The sequence below is a fragment of the Petaurus breviceps genome, unplaced genomic scaffold (assembly GCF_028583685.1).
Source record: "Petaurus breviceps papuanus isolate PSGF00001 unplaced genomic scaffold, PetGlider_PUasm1.0 64, whole genome shotgun sequence".
In the NCBI taxonomy this organism is placed as follows: domain Eukaryota; kingdom Metazoa; phylum Chordata; class Mammalia; order Diprotodontia; family Petauridae; genus Petaurus; species Petaurus breviceps.
The window spans coordinates 2,798,768-2,814,645 of record NW_027186428.1 but is presented as its reverse complement, the minus strand read 5'-3'; the positions used below and the strand labels follow the sequence as shown (position 1 = coordinate 2,814,645).

General features: G+C 40.5%; 1 protein-coding gene across 14 annotated transcripts in view; it reads right to left on the bottom strand.

The window, feature by feature from the left end:
- KLC1 (kinesin light chain 1) overlaps positions 1-15,878 on the bottom strand; it is a 108,541-nt gene that overhangs the window by 72,549 nt on the left and 20,114 nt on the right. For 8 of the 14 annotated variants that reach the window (XM_069103793.1, XM_069103799.1, XM_069103792.1 and 5 more), the window contains exon 1: positions 14,559-14,999. The exons of 1 other annotated variant lie outside the window; for it this stretch is intronic. The gene's annotated coding sequence lies outside the window, so the exon portion shown is untranslated. Of the gene's footprint in view, positions 1-14,558; positions 15,001-15,878 lie in introns of those variants that run through there. 5 more of the 14 variants (XM_069103789.1, XM_069103785.1, XM_069103790.1 and 2 more) reach the window with 1 other exon arrangement.

Genomic DNA, 15,878 nt, shown 5'->3' with positions numbered 1-15,878 from the left:
CTTTGATAGCTGGGGGGAGGATAACAGCCTTGAGTGGGGAAAGACTTGAACCAGAGATACCAACCAGAAGACTACTGCATTAGAATCCAGGCATTAGATGATGATACAAAGATGAAGGCTAAGTGAACGGAGGGGACACCTATTAGAAAGATGTTGGGAAAGTTAAAATGACATTTTACATTTATGCATTTGTACTGGCAATAGACTTATATCGGGTAAGTGTGAGTAAGCAGATGTGAATTTCATTGATATCATGGGCCTTGACGACTAAGAAGACGGTGGTACCCTTGACAGTAATTGAGTTGTTTGGAAAAGGGGATGGTTTGGGGAGAAAATGAGTTCTGTTCAGGATATGTTGAGTTTAAAATGCCTACAATACATCCATTTTAAGATGTCCAAGTGGCAATAGGTGATTCAAGACTGGAGCTCAAAAGAGAGATTAGGCCTAGATATACAGATCTAGAAATCATCTATGTAGACAAGAGTTAAATAAATGGAAGTTGATGAAACCATCAAGATAGCATAAAGGAAAAAGAGGGTCAAGGAAAAGAACTTTAGGGGACCCGTCCCATGTTTAGTTACTATTAACTATATGAAGATCCAGCAAAGGAGATTTAGAAGAAGCAGTTTCACAAAAACCTAGAAGAGTATCAAAACAGATAGGGTGATCAACAGTGTCCAAAAGCTAAAAAAGGTCATTAGATTTAACAATTATGAGACCATTTGTAACTTCAGAGAACAGTTTCAGTTTAATGAGGTTGGAAGATAAGACTGCAGAAGGCTGAAAAGAGACTGAGAGGAAAAGTAGAGGCACCTAGTTTGGATACCAAAGTCAGAGTGCCTACTACAGATTAGTGATACAATATCAAAAGCTGCAGAAAAAAAAATTTTAAATCAATGTGAAATACTAATTTTTACCCCTGTCAAGATCACTGGCAACAATATGAAAGCCAACAATGATGGTGAAGAGATAAAAGCCATGTCCAAGTCATAAAGTGAATGGCTTCATCGTAAATTGTGATTTCAAAATAATTTTCCTGAATATTAAAACATTCCAATCCAAAACTGTGAGTTCCTTCACAGAAACACTGAGAATATCTGTAATGGCTTACTTTTATTCTTTTAACCTAATTTTTTCATATACTATCATATACTTACTCAAAGGACAAAAAAAAATCATTAGAATTTGACTCACTTCAATGGGGTAGATCTTTAAACTAAATTTTAATATTTAATACTTAAACTAAATTTTCCCACTTTCAGGGTTGCAATAAAGTTCTTATGCAGAGTGGCATAATTTAGACCTCCTCTAGTACCCTTTTTGTGTGTTTGTGGTTTTTTTTGGAGCGGGGAAGGTAGGGCAATTGGGGTTAAGTGACTTTCCCAAGGTCACATAGTTAGTTTTTGTGTTAAGTGTCTGAGGCCAAATTTGAACTCAGGTCCTCCTGACTCCAGGGCCGGTGCTCAATTCACTACGCCACCTAGCCACCCCCTCCCTTTTTTTTAAGTATTATGCATTTAGACCTGAAACTTATACTATATATGCCACAAATTTGAAAGAGATGGACTTGGTCATATGACCAACAAAATGGAGGATTAGATAGTCTCTCCAAATCTCATGACCTCTTGAACCTCTCCAAAATAGGAATTATGCAAAAGAGATGAAGCAATTGCAGCTCTCTCTGTGTGGTCTAGGACACCAAAAATCCAAATGATGCCTAAAAACAGAATACTAATCCCTAACCCCAGAACTTGGTCACTCAACACAACTTCCCAACTGGGCAACAGGGTTAAACCATAGGGCTTGCAATACAATTCAACTATTATTCCCTAAAACCATAGAGCTTGTAACAGCATTCAACCTTGGCGGGGAAACCCTAACTCCAAAGGCAGAAATCTGCTAAGGCTGCTGATAGCAACTTGATAGTTCTTGGTGCTGCAACAGAGCTCAGCTAGAAAACTGACAAACAGAGGGAAAGGGGGCAAGAAATGTGTGTAGCTATCTAGCACTCCACTGAGGCTGAAAGAACCCAGCATCCAGTTGGGTCCAGTTCTGTTCCCCAGAGGTCACAGAGGAGTCAAAGGCTAGTGAACTGTGAACTGCTCAAGATAGGAGGCTGAAACTCGACATCCAGCACCAAGAGATACCAGCATCAAAGGCAAAGGAGTCAGAAGGTAAGCAGTAGGACAAAGTAGAGAAGGAAGAAAAGACTGAAATTACCAAAGATCTCAAGAGGAAAAAAACTCAATTAAAGACCTTGAGCATTAGCAAATAAATCAGCAGGGAAGATATTAGTAGAAGAAAGAAATATGGCCCCCAGTTTAGGCTTAAAAAAAAGTTCGGCCATCTATGAATGAGTATCCTAAGACAAAGGAAAATGAACCAACACACCTGATGAGGCAGAGGACCCTGGTGGATTCTTAAGGGAGTATGAAACCACACAGATGTCCCTGAATGGTTTAAGAGAAATGAGAATTGTGAAAGTAGACTTTATTGGCTGTACAGCAGAAATAATTAGGAGAATAGAAAAACTTAAATCCTCAGTGGCAAGTCTCACCAAAGAAACAAAAGCTAGTAATTGATTAGGAATGCAAATACATGAAAGTGAAGGACAATCTAGGAGGAGTAAAAAGCAATAAGATTAAAAGAAAGCATGATTCTCCATACAAGGAAAACAATTTATCTCACTCAAAGACAGGATGCACAGAGACAACTTAAGGATTATATGTCTCCTAGAAAAACACAAGTGAAATAAATGGACAAAAGGTCACATTTTTAAATGGAGAAAACAGATAGAAGTATCTTTCACAACCATGACTAGGGAGAAAATTCATAACCATAAGAGATAGTAGATCACAAAAGATAAATCATTTTGATTATGTGAAACTGAAAAACTTTTGGATAGATAAATGCAGTTAGCTTAAAAATGGAAATTGCTGATGAGGAAAATACCTTTGCATCAAATATATTTGATGAGAGCCTGATGGTCAAGATAAATAGATAACTAACACAAACGTACGAGAATGAGAACCCTTTCCCAATAGATAAATGATCAAAGGATCAACAGTCCTCAAATCTGAACTACAATTAACAAAGAAAATATTGTAGAAAATAACTAATATGAAAAATGCAAACTTAAAACTTTCAGATTTCACCACACACTCAGCAAATTAGCAAAGATGACAAAAAGTAATAGTTAATGTTAGGAGAACTACAGTAAGATAAGGAGCATTAAGACTATTGTTGATAGAGATTTGCCTTAATCCAGACATTCTGGGAGGTAATTTGGAATTAAGATTTTTAAAAAGTGATTAAAATGACCATACCTTTGACTCTCACTACCAGAAATATACCCAAAGATGATGACCGAAACAAAGGGGCGCAGGGCCATGGGGTGAACATGATAGTGTGGAAATAATGAGACATGAGCCAGGCGGGAAGTTGAGGGTAAGGGTTTATATATTAATGGCAGAAGTGATTACATCTGGTATTCTACCTCCTAGTACTTTATTCCATTGTGTGCATGTTCGGATCACTTCTTGGAAATTACACCCTGTTCCCTTGCTAATCAAAGATGGTGAGCCAATCACCCTGAGCAACAATGAGTGCTGGTGAGGAGTGGGCCTAGGGAAATCCTGACCCAGATCTACCTAAAACTGGACTGGCTCAGTACTGCACCTCTATACAAAGAGGTCAAAGAAAGGTAAAAAGGTCCCACATATACCAAAAGTGTTAACACAACACTTTTTCTGGTAGCAAAGAACTGGAAACAAAGCAGATGTCCATCCATCAGAAAATGGATAAACAATACATGAATATAATGAAATTTATTACTACACCCTAAGAAATGGTGACTATCATGAATTTAAAGAAACCTGGTCCCCCCTAACCATGATCTCTAATTTGACTACCACTCTAGGTATTTTACTGCCTCGTCTGGCTCTTATTTCTGGCCTTTTTACTTTTGTTCCACAGCCACCCCAAAACAGTACTGACCATCTTGCATAAAAAAAATGAGACAAAACACAGTAAAAAAAAAATGTCAGAAGACAGTTTATTTTGTGTATTCACAAAGTACTAAGTTTTTACAGGTTAAATAATTTTAAAATATTTTAATAGTGCAGAATGATACATGATATTTCTATTTCAACTGTATACACCAGCTGCCTAAATACAAAATTGAATAAGTGTAGCTAGATAGCTCTTCTAAAAAAAAATAACCTGAAGATTTTAGTCAATTGTCAAACTCAACATAAATCAAAATGTGATATGACCATCAAAAAAAAACCTAATGTGATCTTGACAAGCAAAATGTCTAAGCCTAGAAAGGTCCCGCTATACTCTACCCTAGCCAGTCCATCCCTGAAACACTGTGTTCACTTCAGGGCTCCACATTTTTAAAAAGATGCCAATCAACTGTCAAGAGAAGGTAGATCTGGATGATGACAGTAACAGAAACCATGCCAGATGATAATCAGCTGAAGGAACTAAGGTTGCTTAACTTGGAGAAGACAAGAGAAGGGATGGACATGATTTGGAAGCCATCTTCTTGGTACCAGGAGCACAGAAGGAACAAGAGGTGGAAGTTGCAGAGCCAGATTTAGGTTGATACAAGGGAAAAAATCCTAAAACTAGAGCCATGGAAAAATAGAAGAGGCTGCCTCACGATATAGTAGCTCTCCCTAACTAAGGATCTTCAAGAAAAGCTAGGGCCCTTGAAATTCTTTCCAACTTAGAACCTATCATTATTTGGGAAATAAACCAAAGTACATGATTTATATACTCTGATTAATTCTATGTCTGTCTTTTTCTCCAACAAAAATTAGCAAAATTTATACAGCAAAAATTATGAAATAAGAGATGCAAAAAAGCTAAAAAGGGATTTCACAAAAGATGGAAATAGAGATGGAGGGGTTGTGGGAAAAGGCACACTAGTGCATTTGTTGATGGAGCTGTGAATAAGAACAACCCTTTTGAAAAGCAATTTGGAATTATGCAAATAAAGTGACTGAAATGTTCACACCCTCTGACCCAGAGGTTGCAATACAAGAAAGTCATTGATAAACAAGTGTAATGGGAATGCAAATTTTAAAGATCTTCCCTGCCCCTAGGCTAAAATGCACCAGAAGCCAGGGGAGGGAGGCTTGTTTTTCAGTAGATACTTTTTGATTGGCCAGTGGGTCCAAAAGGTTGTTACATTCTCTGAGCCAGGAGAAGGCTATATAAGCCCTGATGTGTAGCTTTGTTTTGGGACTCACTTTGAGAAGTGTTCTGTGATTTGATCTGAATTCTAGGAAGCCGTTGTTGAGAGTCCCCCGGCTTTGAAAAACCCAGATGTGGAAACCCAGATGTTGACTGGGTATGGATGTAATGGTTGGACAGTTTGGAAAGCTGTCTACTTGATCTGTTAATGTCTTGATAATTCTGTCTGTATATTTTGAAGTTTGGGGTGCTGACCTTTTTCCCCTGAACAAGGTAAACGATATATGTCTGACTGATTAAAGTAAGCTTGTTAACCCATTTTGAGTTGCTTTCCTTTAACAAAGCAGATCCAAGAACCTGTGGTAGCTGCAAACTCTGAGGATGCTTGGGGTGCTTGCTGCTACAACAAGTCCCCAAAATACTTTTAGCAGCACTTTTTTTATAACAGCAAAAAACTGGAAACTAAATGGATATTCATGCATTAGAGAATGGCTAAATAAACCATGGTACATCAATGCAATATTACTACTCTCTAAAAAAGATATACTGGGAGAGTTAAGAGAAAGGCAGCCTACAAATGGACATGTGACAAATAGGACGTGACAGGTAGAGTCCCATATGAAAACTTTTGACAACCATTCACCCAGCCATTGCAGTTCATGTGATCAACCTGTTGGTTTTCACCCAGGGAACAGAGGACTGACTGAGAATGAAAGGGGGAAAGACCTCAGAAGTATAGAAATGGACTATTTCTAGTCCAAGTCTAGTCGTCTTAAAATAATTTGTATTCAACTTCCTGTGTTACTGAATAGTGTTAATTTCAGGACATTTGTCCTCCTCTCCCCCCGATTTTTTTCCTTCCTCCTTCCCCCCCAAAAAAGCCCACTCCTGTTTGCTTTTCATTCTACAATTATGTATTAAAAACATTTCAAATAAAAATGCACAGCTGAAATAATACACTGAACTAAGACTCAAGTCAAATCAACCAACCAACAAGTATAAGTAACTAATAACAGATCCTTTCCTCTTATTATAAAAGATTGGGGTAGCAATTTTTTTTAAAAGTCCCTCCTCTTCAAAGTTAAATATATTGTTGTTCCCTTTTCTTCCAGTTTTTAATGATTTTTTTTAAAATATTCAAATGACTGATGCAATTAAGAGTTGAGCAGAACATATTTACATTGTTTTTATATTCCCATTGACCAATTATGTATACCATTCAAAAAGCTCAAAACTAATAGCAATCTTCACTGTCTTTTTTTTTTTTTGCCTTTTGGAGGGCAATTGGGGTTAAGTAAGTTGCCCAAGGTTACACGGCTAGTTTTTCTGTGTTAAGTGTCTGATGCCAGAACCGAACTCAGGTCAACCTGACTCCCGGGCTGGCACTTTCATCACTGCGCCACCTAGCCGCCGCCTAATAGCAATCTTCAAAGTTACAGCTACAACAATCTTTCCATTTTCAATTACAAGTTTCTTATATACTAATCCAGAAAACAAAAAATCTACACAGCAAAGACGGTCAAATGAAAGGTAAACTGCCATGCAAAAACATCACTTATTCTATAACCTCATAAAGTGTGTGTGTGTGTATATGTATGTGTGTGCGAATGTATGTATGTATGTATAAAAGTTTAATTCTGGATCTCCAAATACCATAAAGAAAAGAGGTGCAGGTAGAAGCAGGACCTCTCCACTGCTCTGGCTTCCACCTTCCCCAATCCATGTAAAAAGGGGACTCCAAACAAACTCTGGAGCTGCAGAAGCCACAAAATGACACAGAGAAGCTAACCCCCCACTGAGGACAGCCCGGCAGGCTGGCAGGAATCGGCCAGCACAGTGCTCTGGAGGCGAGCCCAGGCCCCAGGGAACCCGAGGTTTTAGCCCCAGGTCGGAGCAGCTGCTGGCTGAGAGACTCCAGATCAGCAGCAGCTGTGGCCCTTTCCAGAATTATCAACACTTAGATGCAAAGGACAAAGAGAGAGGTCAGTGCAGTCTGGACTTTGGGACCCAGTAAGTGGAAGTGCATGGCTTTTGCCCCCCAGGGCAAGAAGCCGCTGAGACACCAGCACAGCCAGCCAATGCCACAGCCAGCCAATGCCACAGCCAGCCAATGCCACGTAGCACCTTCAGCTCCTGGCCTGCAGACTGTAGGGGGACCAACCACAAGTCTGAGGGGTAATCTCTCTTGCTTTAACCTTCTTGGATCTGGATTGCAGTCTAGGGTGGAGGTCCTGGGGTGTGTGTCCAGCTTGCCAGAGTGTGTGGAGACCTCAGAGATGGCACCCATTTAATACCTCTGGCAGCTGAGAAAACCCCAGCATTTGGGACGAAAGCTCCCCTGTCTGGTGGCAGAGTCCTACTGTGGCAAAAAGCCCAGGGGTCAAGTGACTGAGGGGCGACATGACCAGGCAAAGGAAACAAAGCAGACAGAAGATTCCAACATTAGATTCCTATTTGGGGGACAAAAAGGAGCAAAGCATGGAATTGGAGGAAGCCAGTGAAGTCAGAACTCCTGCATCAAAAGCTTCTAAGGAAAATACAAGCTGGTTACAGGCCATAGAGGACCTTAAGAAGCAGATAAGAGAAGTGGAGGAAAAATTGGGAAGAGAAATGAGAATGATGCAAGAAAACTACAAAATGAGAGTCAACAGCCTGACTGAGGAAAATCACACCTTGAAAAAATAGACTAACTCAAATGGCAAAAGAGGCTCAAAAAGGCAATGAGGAGAAGAATGCCTTAAAAAGCCGAATTTGCCAGATGGAAAAAGAATCTCAAAAGCTCAATGATGAGAATCATTGCTTCAGAATTAGACTGGAGCAAATAGAAGCTAATGACTTTATGAGAAATCAAGATCAAATGAAAGAATAGAAGGCAATGTGAAATATCTCATGGGAAAAACCACTGACCTGGAAAATAGTTCCAGGAGAGATCATTTAAAAATTATTGGACAACCTGAAAGCCATGATCAAAGTAAGAACCTAAAAATCATCCTCTAGGAAGTTCTCAAAGAAAACTGCCCTGATATTTAGAACCAGAGGGCAAAACAGAGGTTGAAAGAATCCATCGATCACCTCCTGAAAAAGATCAAAAAGAAAACTCCTAGGAATATTATAGCCAGGTTCCGGAATTCCCAGATTTAGGAGAGAATATTACAAGCAGCCAGGAAGAAACAATATGAATATTGTGGAAACACAATCAGGATAACCCAGGATCTGGCAGCTTCTACACTGAGGGATCAAAGGGCTTGGAATATAATATTCTGGAGGTCAAAGGAGCTGGGGTTAAAACCAAGAATCACCTACCCAGCAAAACTGAGTATCATGTATCAGGGGAAAATATGGTCATTGAGTGGAATAGAGGACTTTAAAGCATTCTTGATGAAAAAACCAGAGTTGAATAGAAAATTTGACATTCAGATACAAGAAACAAGAAAAGCATGAGAAGGTTAACAGGGAAAAGAAATCATAAGGAACTTATCAAAGTTGAACTATTAACATGCCTACATGGAAAAACAATAATTGTAACTGATGAAACTTTTCTGAGTATAAAATAGTTGAAGGGAATAGAAATATATATATATGTGTATATATATATGTCTATATATGAGGGTATATGGGCATATGAATACATATGTGAATGTGTGTATATATGTTTACAGGTAGACATAGATAGAGGGCACAGGACCAATTTAACAGGAAGGGGTGAGACTTAAAAGGTGAAATTAAGAGGTGAGAGAGGAATATAATGAGAGGAGATGGGGAGAGACAGAATGGGGTAAACTATATCATATAGAAGAAGGGAAAATGGTTACAATGGAGGGGAAGAATAGGAAGGCAAAAGGGAATGAGTCAACCTTATTCCCATTGAATTTGGCTTGGGGAGGGAATGAAATACACACTAAATAGGGTATGTCACCCTCCAGGAGAGTAGGAGGGGAAGGGGATGAGAGGGGGGATGATAGAAGGGAGGGCAGGCTTGGGGGGGTGCGAAGTTGGGAGCACCCACTTTTGAAAAGGGACAGGATCAAAGTAGAGAATGGAAAAAGTGGGAGGTGGGATAGGAGGGAGGGAAATATAGTCAGTCTTTTACAATATATCTACTATGTTATTGTTTTGCATTAGCCACACATGTACAACCTATACTGAAGTGCTTATCTTCCCAGTAAGGATGGGAGACAAGGGAGGAAGGGAATGAATCTGGAATTCAAAGTTTTAAAATCAAATACTCAAATATATATGTGTGCGTATACTATTATTAATACTATTTTACATGTAATTGGGAAATAAGATATACAGGCACTGGGGCATAGAGATCCACTGGAAAAATCGAAAGGGGTATGGGAGAAAATATGGGAGAGAGCAGATTGGAGGAGGGGATATCCTGTGGGACCACTATTTTGGGGCGGTGGGTAGGGGAAAAACGGGGAGAAAATTTGTAACTCAAAATCTGGCAGAAATGAATGATGTAAATTATAAGTTAATAAAGTATTAAAAAAAAAAGGAAAAGAGTTGCATTTGCTCTCAACAGTTCCATCTTACATGTGTGCTCTGATGGTTAGAAAATTAGGTAATTTACAAATAAACAACTCTTAAACATGATTTTTTTCCTAATAGTCTGCTCAAAAAGACAAATGCAATTTTTAAAAATGTCTATTTCTATTCCACTCAAAATACTAATTTTACACATTTGCTTTCAATTCTGAAAGCATCAACTTATTTTAAGACTTCTAAAATGGAAGTAATAATCTAGCACTGTTCTTTGAGAAAACTTCAGAGGCTACTTGTTAAGCATAAAAGTCACTGAAGAAACCTTTATCTTCTTTCAAGATAAATCTAATTCACATAAGGCAAAACCAGCTAATTACTATTGAGTGAATGAGTAAATAGCAGAGTGAGAGAAGAGGAGCCATGGTATATTAATGTAATGGAATACTATTGTTATATAAGAAATGAGCAAGCAATTTCAGAAAAACCTGGAAAGACTTACAGAAACTAGTGCTGAGTTAAGTGAGCAGAACCAAGAAAACATTGTACACAGTAACAGCAACATTGTGTGATGTCCAACTTTGATAGAATTAGCTCTTCTCAGTATACAATGATCTAAGGCAATTCTAAAAGACTCACAATGGAAAATGCTATCCACATCCAGGAGAAGGAACTATGGAGTCTAAGTACAGATAGCAGCATACTATTTTCTCTTTTTTTTCCCTTTCTTGTGATTTTTCCCTTTTGTTCTGATTTTTCCTTCACAACATTACTAATATGAAAAGATGTCTAATAGGATTGTACATGTATAGCCGATATCAGATTGCATCCTGGGGAGGGGCGGAAAAAGGGGAGAGAGGGAGAAAAAAACTCAGAATCTTATAAAAATGAATGTTGGAAACTATTTTTACATGTAATTGGAAAAAATAAAATACTATTAAGTGAGGAGGCAAAGTATATGTTAATCTACATATAAGAAAATCTGAGACACAATTCAACTGTCAAATGAAAGTATTAATTTCACTACAGAAACACTTTCACTCAACCTAGAAAATGACAACAAATTAATATGATAAACTCATAATTAAATGTTCATCAACAGAATAATTTCCTTTCCTATCCAAAAAAAAAAACAACTGAAGGTTGCTATAGACTTTTTAAAGGTCAGTGTCTTCCTATTAAAATTGAATGGTTTTCTTTTTTAATTAAGGAGTTGTCACCTCCTATCTAGACTAAAAAAGGTGTTATGAATGATTTTTACCTTGGGAAGAAAATAACATGCTGAAAACACCAAGCCAAAATAGCTTTATGACAAATTCTCTTCTTTTAAAAAACATAAAATTCATTTTCTGATACTTCAAAATATGAGGGAAAAACCCTCCATTTCAATCACTGTAAATATCTTCATTTTAATTGCTTTTCTCACTTCTTAAAATGTACAAATTTCTCTAAAATTATTGCTGGACTTGAAGAGGATGAAAGTTAAATTTTAAAAATGTAAGCAGTAAATATAACCACTATAAAATCAGAGATTCAGTTAAAAAGTATTTGAGGCTAGATGAGAATTAGAAAAGAAATACAAAATATAGTTTCTGTCCTAAAAGGGCTTACGTTCTAGCTGGAGGAAAACAAAACTATATAAAACAATAGCAAACAGTTTAAAGATAGCCATTGTTGAGTGCTTAATTTTAATATGAGCTATTAGTGCTAACAAAAAAAAAAGAGAGATCAATGAAGGCTGACACTGGAGATGGGAAAAATTGGGTAACTATAGGAGAGATAGACATTCTGAAAAAGGGAAAACCATGAGTAAAGGTACAAAGGGTAGGAGGGATCCTAAAAAACGTGGCATTGTGGTTGCATGATGAGATAAGCCTAACAAAAGTCCTGAGTATGTGATCAGGAACATAAAACCTAACTATAAATGCCCTTGAAAGCCCTTCTGAGTAGTTCAGACTTTATGTAATAGGAAAAAGAGAGCTAATTAAAACCAATTGTTGGAATAGCTCAAGTAAAAAAAAAGAAACAGTTGGGGCAGCTAGGTGGCACCGTGAATAGAGCACCTGTCCTGGAGTCAGGAGGACCTGAGTTCAAATCTAGCCTCAGACACTTAACACAAAACTAGCCATGTGACCTGGAGCAAGTCACTTAACCCCCATTTGCCCAACCTTCCCCCTCCAAAAAGCCAAAAAAAAAAATTTGTTTCATGTCTTTTGTCCATGTTGTATTACATTTATCAGTATTGGGTCTTCTTCCCACTAAGTTAGTTTTTTTTAAATTTATGTTTCCCTAGCACTTGCAGATGAGTACGTAATAAAAGTCTACTGAAAAGAAATTAATAACTGAGGCTATGATATGTTGTTGGGGTTTTTTCTCTTATATAACTACTGTATAACTATACTTGTGATAACTATAGTAATTCTCTAGACCAGTTCTCACACTTTATGGTCTCAGGATCTCTTTACCCTCTTGACAAGTATGGGAGACCTCCCCAAAGAGTTTTTGTTTATGTGAGTTACATTTATTAATATTTACTGTATTAAAATTAAAATATCTTATTATTATGAAAATAATCTGGAACTCAGGGACATTTTGAAAACTGCTGTTCTAGACAATATTCTAAGCACACTAAACTGGGCTTTAACCTAAACTCTCCATGTATTCATTTGTCTCTAAATTTGTACTGAAACTAAAAGTCAAACAGAGGAAATTCACCTTTTAATTTTATTGTTCCCTTTGAAAATCCAAGGACACAATAACTAGGTTACAGAGACAACAGAACTACTATACTAATCCTAAAGTTTTTGAGTAGGAATGTCAGATGGCATTTGGGCTAGCATCTGTCCATTTGGGTGTAATGTTGCCAGGACACTCAAAAATGTGGTTAATTTCAGACACCTTAAAAACATCAAATTATTTTCATTCACCCTGGACATTTCAAAACTGCCAAACAATACCCTTTTTAAAAAATTATAGGTTCAATGGAGAGCTCTCTTGCTAATGCCTTATATTCAATACTCAGGAGATGGCACTTAAATGTACAGTAGTATTTTTCAAAACAGCCATTATAAAGTTATTTGCTTCACAAAATATTAGCTTACACAAAAGATACAGATATATCACGTAACTTTTAAAAGCAATGCTTAAAAAATGCTACAACTGGTTCAAAACGTGTCTACATTTCTCTAATTTTCTTTATATTTCTTGCAAAGAAAATCTCTAAAGGGAATTGTGATGAACCTAAAATGATCCTATGATCACTGTGAGGTTCAATATCAAGTTCTCTCTATACCACTAAAGAAACACAGTGAGGTTGCCAAACTTCAACTGCAACATGATGCAGAAATGATGTTGCATTCTTTAGTGACTGAGAAACTGGTTTTTATATTACCTATCCTACAGAGCAGAATACTGCAGTCTGCAACACATTAACACTTAAATCACTTTGCTCTTAAAGACATTTAATAAATTTCACAATGAGGCAAATTTCCCACCATATTAAAGGATTCTTGTCCCTCAAAATACTGAATAATCTGTAAACATTATGGTTACTAAACTAACAAGGCTATTTCATTTTTCCTAATGGCATTTCATTGGTCTCCAGTGAAATGTCCATTAAAAAGAAATGAGTAATCCCTACACCTATAGAAAGAAGATCAAGAAGTGTAATTCACAATTAACTACAACAGGGAATGAAGTAATTAGCATGGTCTATTTTATAGATCCGAGTCTAAAATACTATAGAGTAAAAATGTTTATGACTAACATCCCAAAATGTATTTTTGCAAGATATCTTCATGAAAATACTTATTCTTTTTTAATTCCATCTCATAAGACAGTAAAAGATGCCTTAATACACAAAACTAGAAAAAAACGTAGAAATTCTGACACTATTACAATCTAATCTACAACGTAACTGCTGTTAATGTGTTGGGTTTTATTACAAGAATTCAACAGATTTTATAACTGAAGAAAGTACTCTTAAGTTTGAGATGAAGTTCAGTTTAAAGGAGAAGGGTTCCCATTCTGATCGGAAACACACAGGGGTACACAAAACAGAAGAGGAGCCAAGAAACCTGGTCAGTATGTGCTTTATCGGTTAAGACAAGAAGATGATGAAATTAAATCCCCCGTTTTTCTTCTCCAATGAAAGGAACCTGACCTTCCCTCTTCCAGGAATGCTGATAAAAATGTCTCATCCCAGGGCCTGGGTCCAGGGTCTCCTCCCTGGGCGGTGTCTTGCGGGTGAAGGAGAGGGGGGGACCGGAACCGCAGCAAGGAGGAACCCGGAAGGAAGAGGCCAGAACTCGGACAAAGCAGAACCGGCGCTGGCAGCCGGGCATCCCTCCTCCTGTCTGCTCTCCCGGGGCGGCCATAGCCCCACGCCCCACGCCCCGCGCCCCCCGCCCCTCCTCCTGCAGGGGCTGCGGGGTGGCTCGGCCTCCACCCCACCCCTCCTGCGACCTATGCAAAAGAGAACACGCTACGGAGGGGCCTGAGCACTTGTCACCCACCAAGCCCCCCCCTGCCCCGGGGGGGCCGCCCGCCTCCGCCACGGCGCCACGCCGTGCCCCCCGCCCCACCCCCATCCCGCAGCCTCCCCCGGGGCATGCGGCGTCCGCGGCCCGGGCGCTGCAGGTCCCCCCGCCCCCAGTGCCCGGGCAGGGATGGAGATGGCGAGATAAGCGGGGCTCTACCTAGACCTCGCGGCCCCCCGGGGAAGGAGAAGGCTTTGTCACCCTTAAAACTTTTGCAGGCAGAGGAAACCCGGCGAGGAGGAGGGGGAGGAGGGAAGGGAGCCGCGCTGCGCTCCCCTCGGGCGGGCCCCGGGCTCCGCGCCCGCAGCCCCCCGCCCGCTGCTGCCACTCACCGTCCTGCTCCTGCGGTGGCCGCGCTCCCCGCGGGCTGACAAGAAGGGAGGGGGCTGGGGCCGCCGCCTAGATCCGCCGGCACAGGGGCCAAGGACGGGAAGCCTGGGAACAAAGGGCCGGCCGGCGGGGCCGCCGGTCCCAAGCTCGGGAGCAGCCGTCAAGCCCCTCGAGGGCTCCTGAGGGAGGGCTGTCGGGCCGTCCGTCAGTCAGTCAGTCAGTCAGTCACTAGCGAGGGAGGCAGGTCCGGCCGCCGCAGCCGCAGCCGCCGCCGCCCCGACACATCCTCGTCCGGGGCCCCCCCGCCTCCGGTGCTCTCGGCCTCGGCCAAACGGGTTCCGAGAGGCGAGCAGCCCGACCGGCCCAAACCTCCGAGACTCGCGTCCCCGGCTCCCCCGTCAGCCGCCGAAAATGGCGTCAATACCCCTCCCCTAGCTCCCTTCTCCTCCCTCCGGCCCCAGAATGCCCCGCGACAGCCTCCCCGCCCCGCCTAGCCCTACTCGATGATGTCATCGTGTCAGTCTCCGCTCCAGCGCGCAGACGCATTTGCGGAACAGGAGCCCCTCTCTGCTAAGCTGGGCTGACCTCGGCTCTCTGACGAAGGGTAGAGTGCTGGGAGTCTGGGACTCAGTACCCCGAACGAGGAGGTAGGGAGAGATGACCATTGGTCAACAGACTGCCCCATCCGCAAGGCGCGGCCTTGGAGACGCATAATGCAAGCCTCTTAGTTGACCGAGAAAGGAAGGGAGACGCCCATTGAAGGAAAAGGAGAGTCCCAGTGAGACTGTCTATGAGAGTCAGAATTCGAACCTAAGTTTTCTGACTCCTAAGTCCAAGTCTCCCCAGCCCGGCTGCGTCACGGAAGGGTGCTTCTGGGAACTGGGGTCTCCTCGTGCTCCTCTTTTCACATTGTGGTGAAGTAGCAGGGTGCAATGAAAGCAGTGGACTGAGAATTAGAGGACCCGAGTTCGAATTCCACCTCTCCTACCTGTGCGATCTTGGCCAAGGCACATTCATTGTTTATTGATCCGTAAAAATGAGGCAGAAGAACTAGATGATTTCCTAGCTTTCTTCCATTCCGTATTTCTATAAATACGTATGAAGAAGAAAGTATTCCAGCCACCACCCTACCCTTACGCTTTTTAGTCGCTTAATAAAGTTAGTGAATACTAGTCTGGTGAAACACAATGGACCTCCAAGCCCCGCATCCCTGCTGTGATCAGTTACCTCTGCCAAGTACATCATCTCTCTCCCACTTACCTTTGAATTTTTATCCATTCTTTAAAAGTAAATTCATGCCACCTCTTCCCGAAAACCTTACC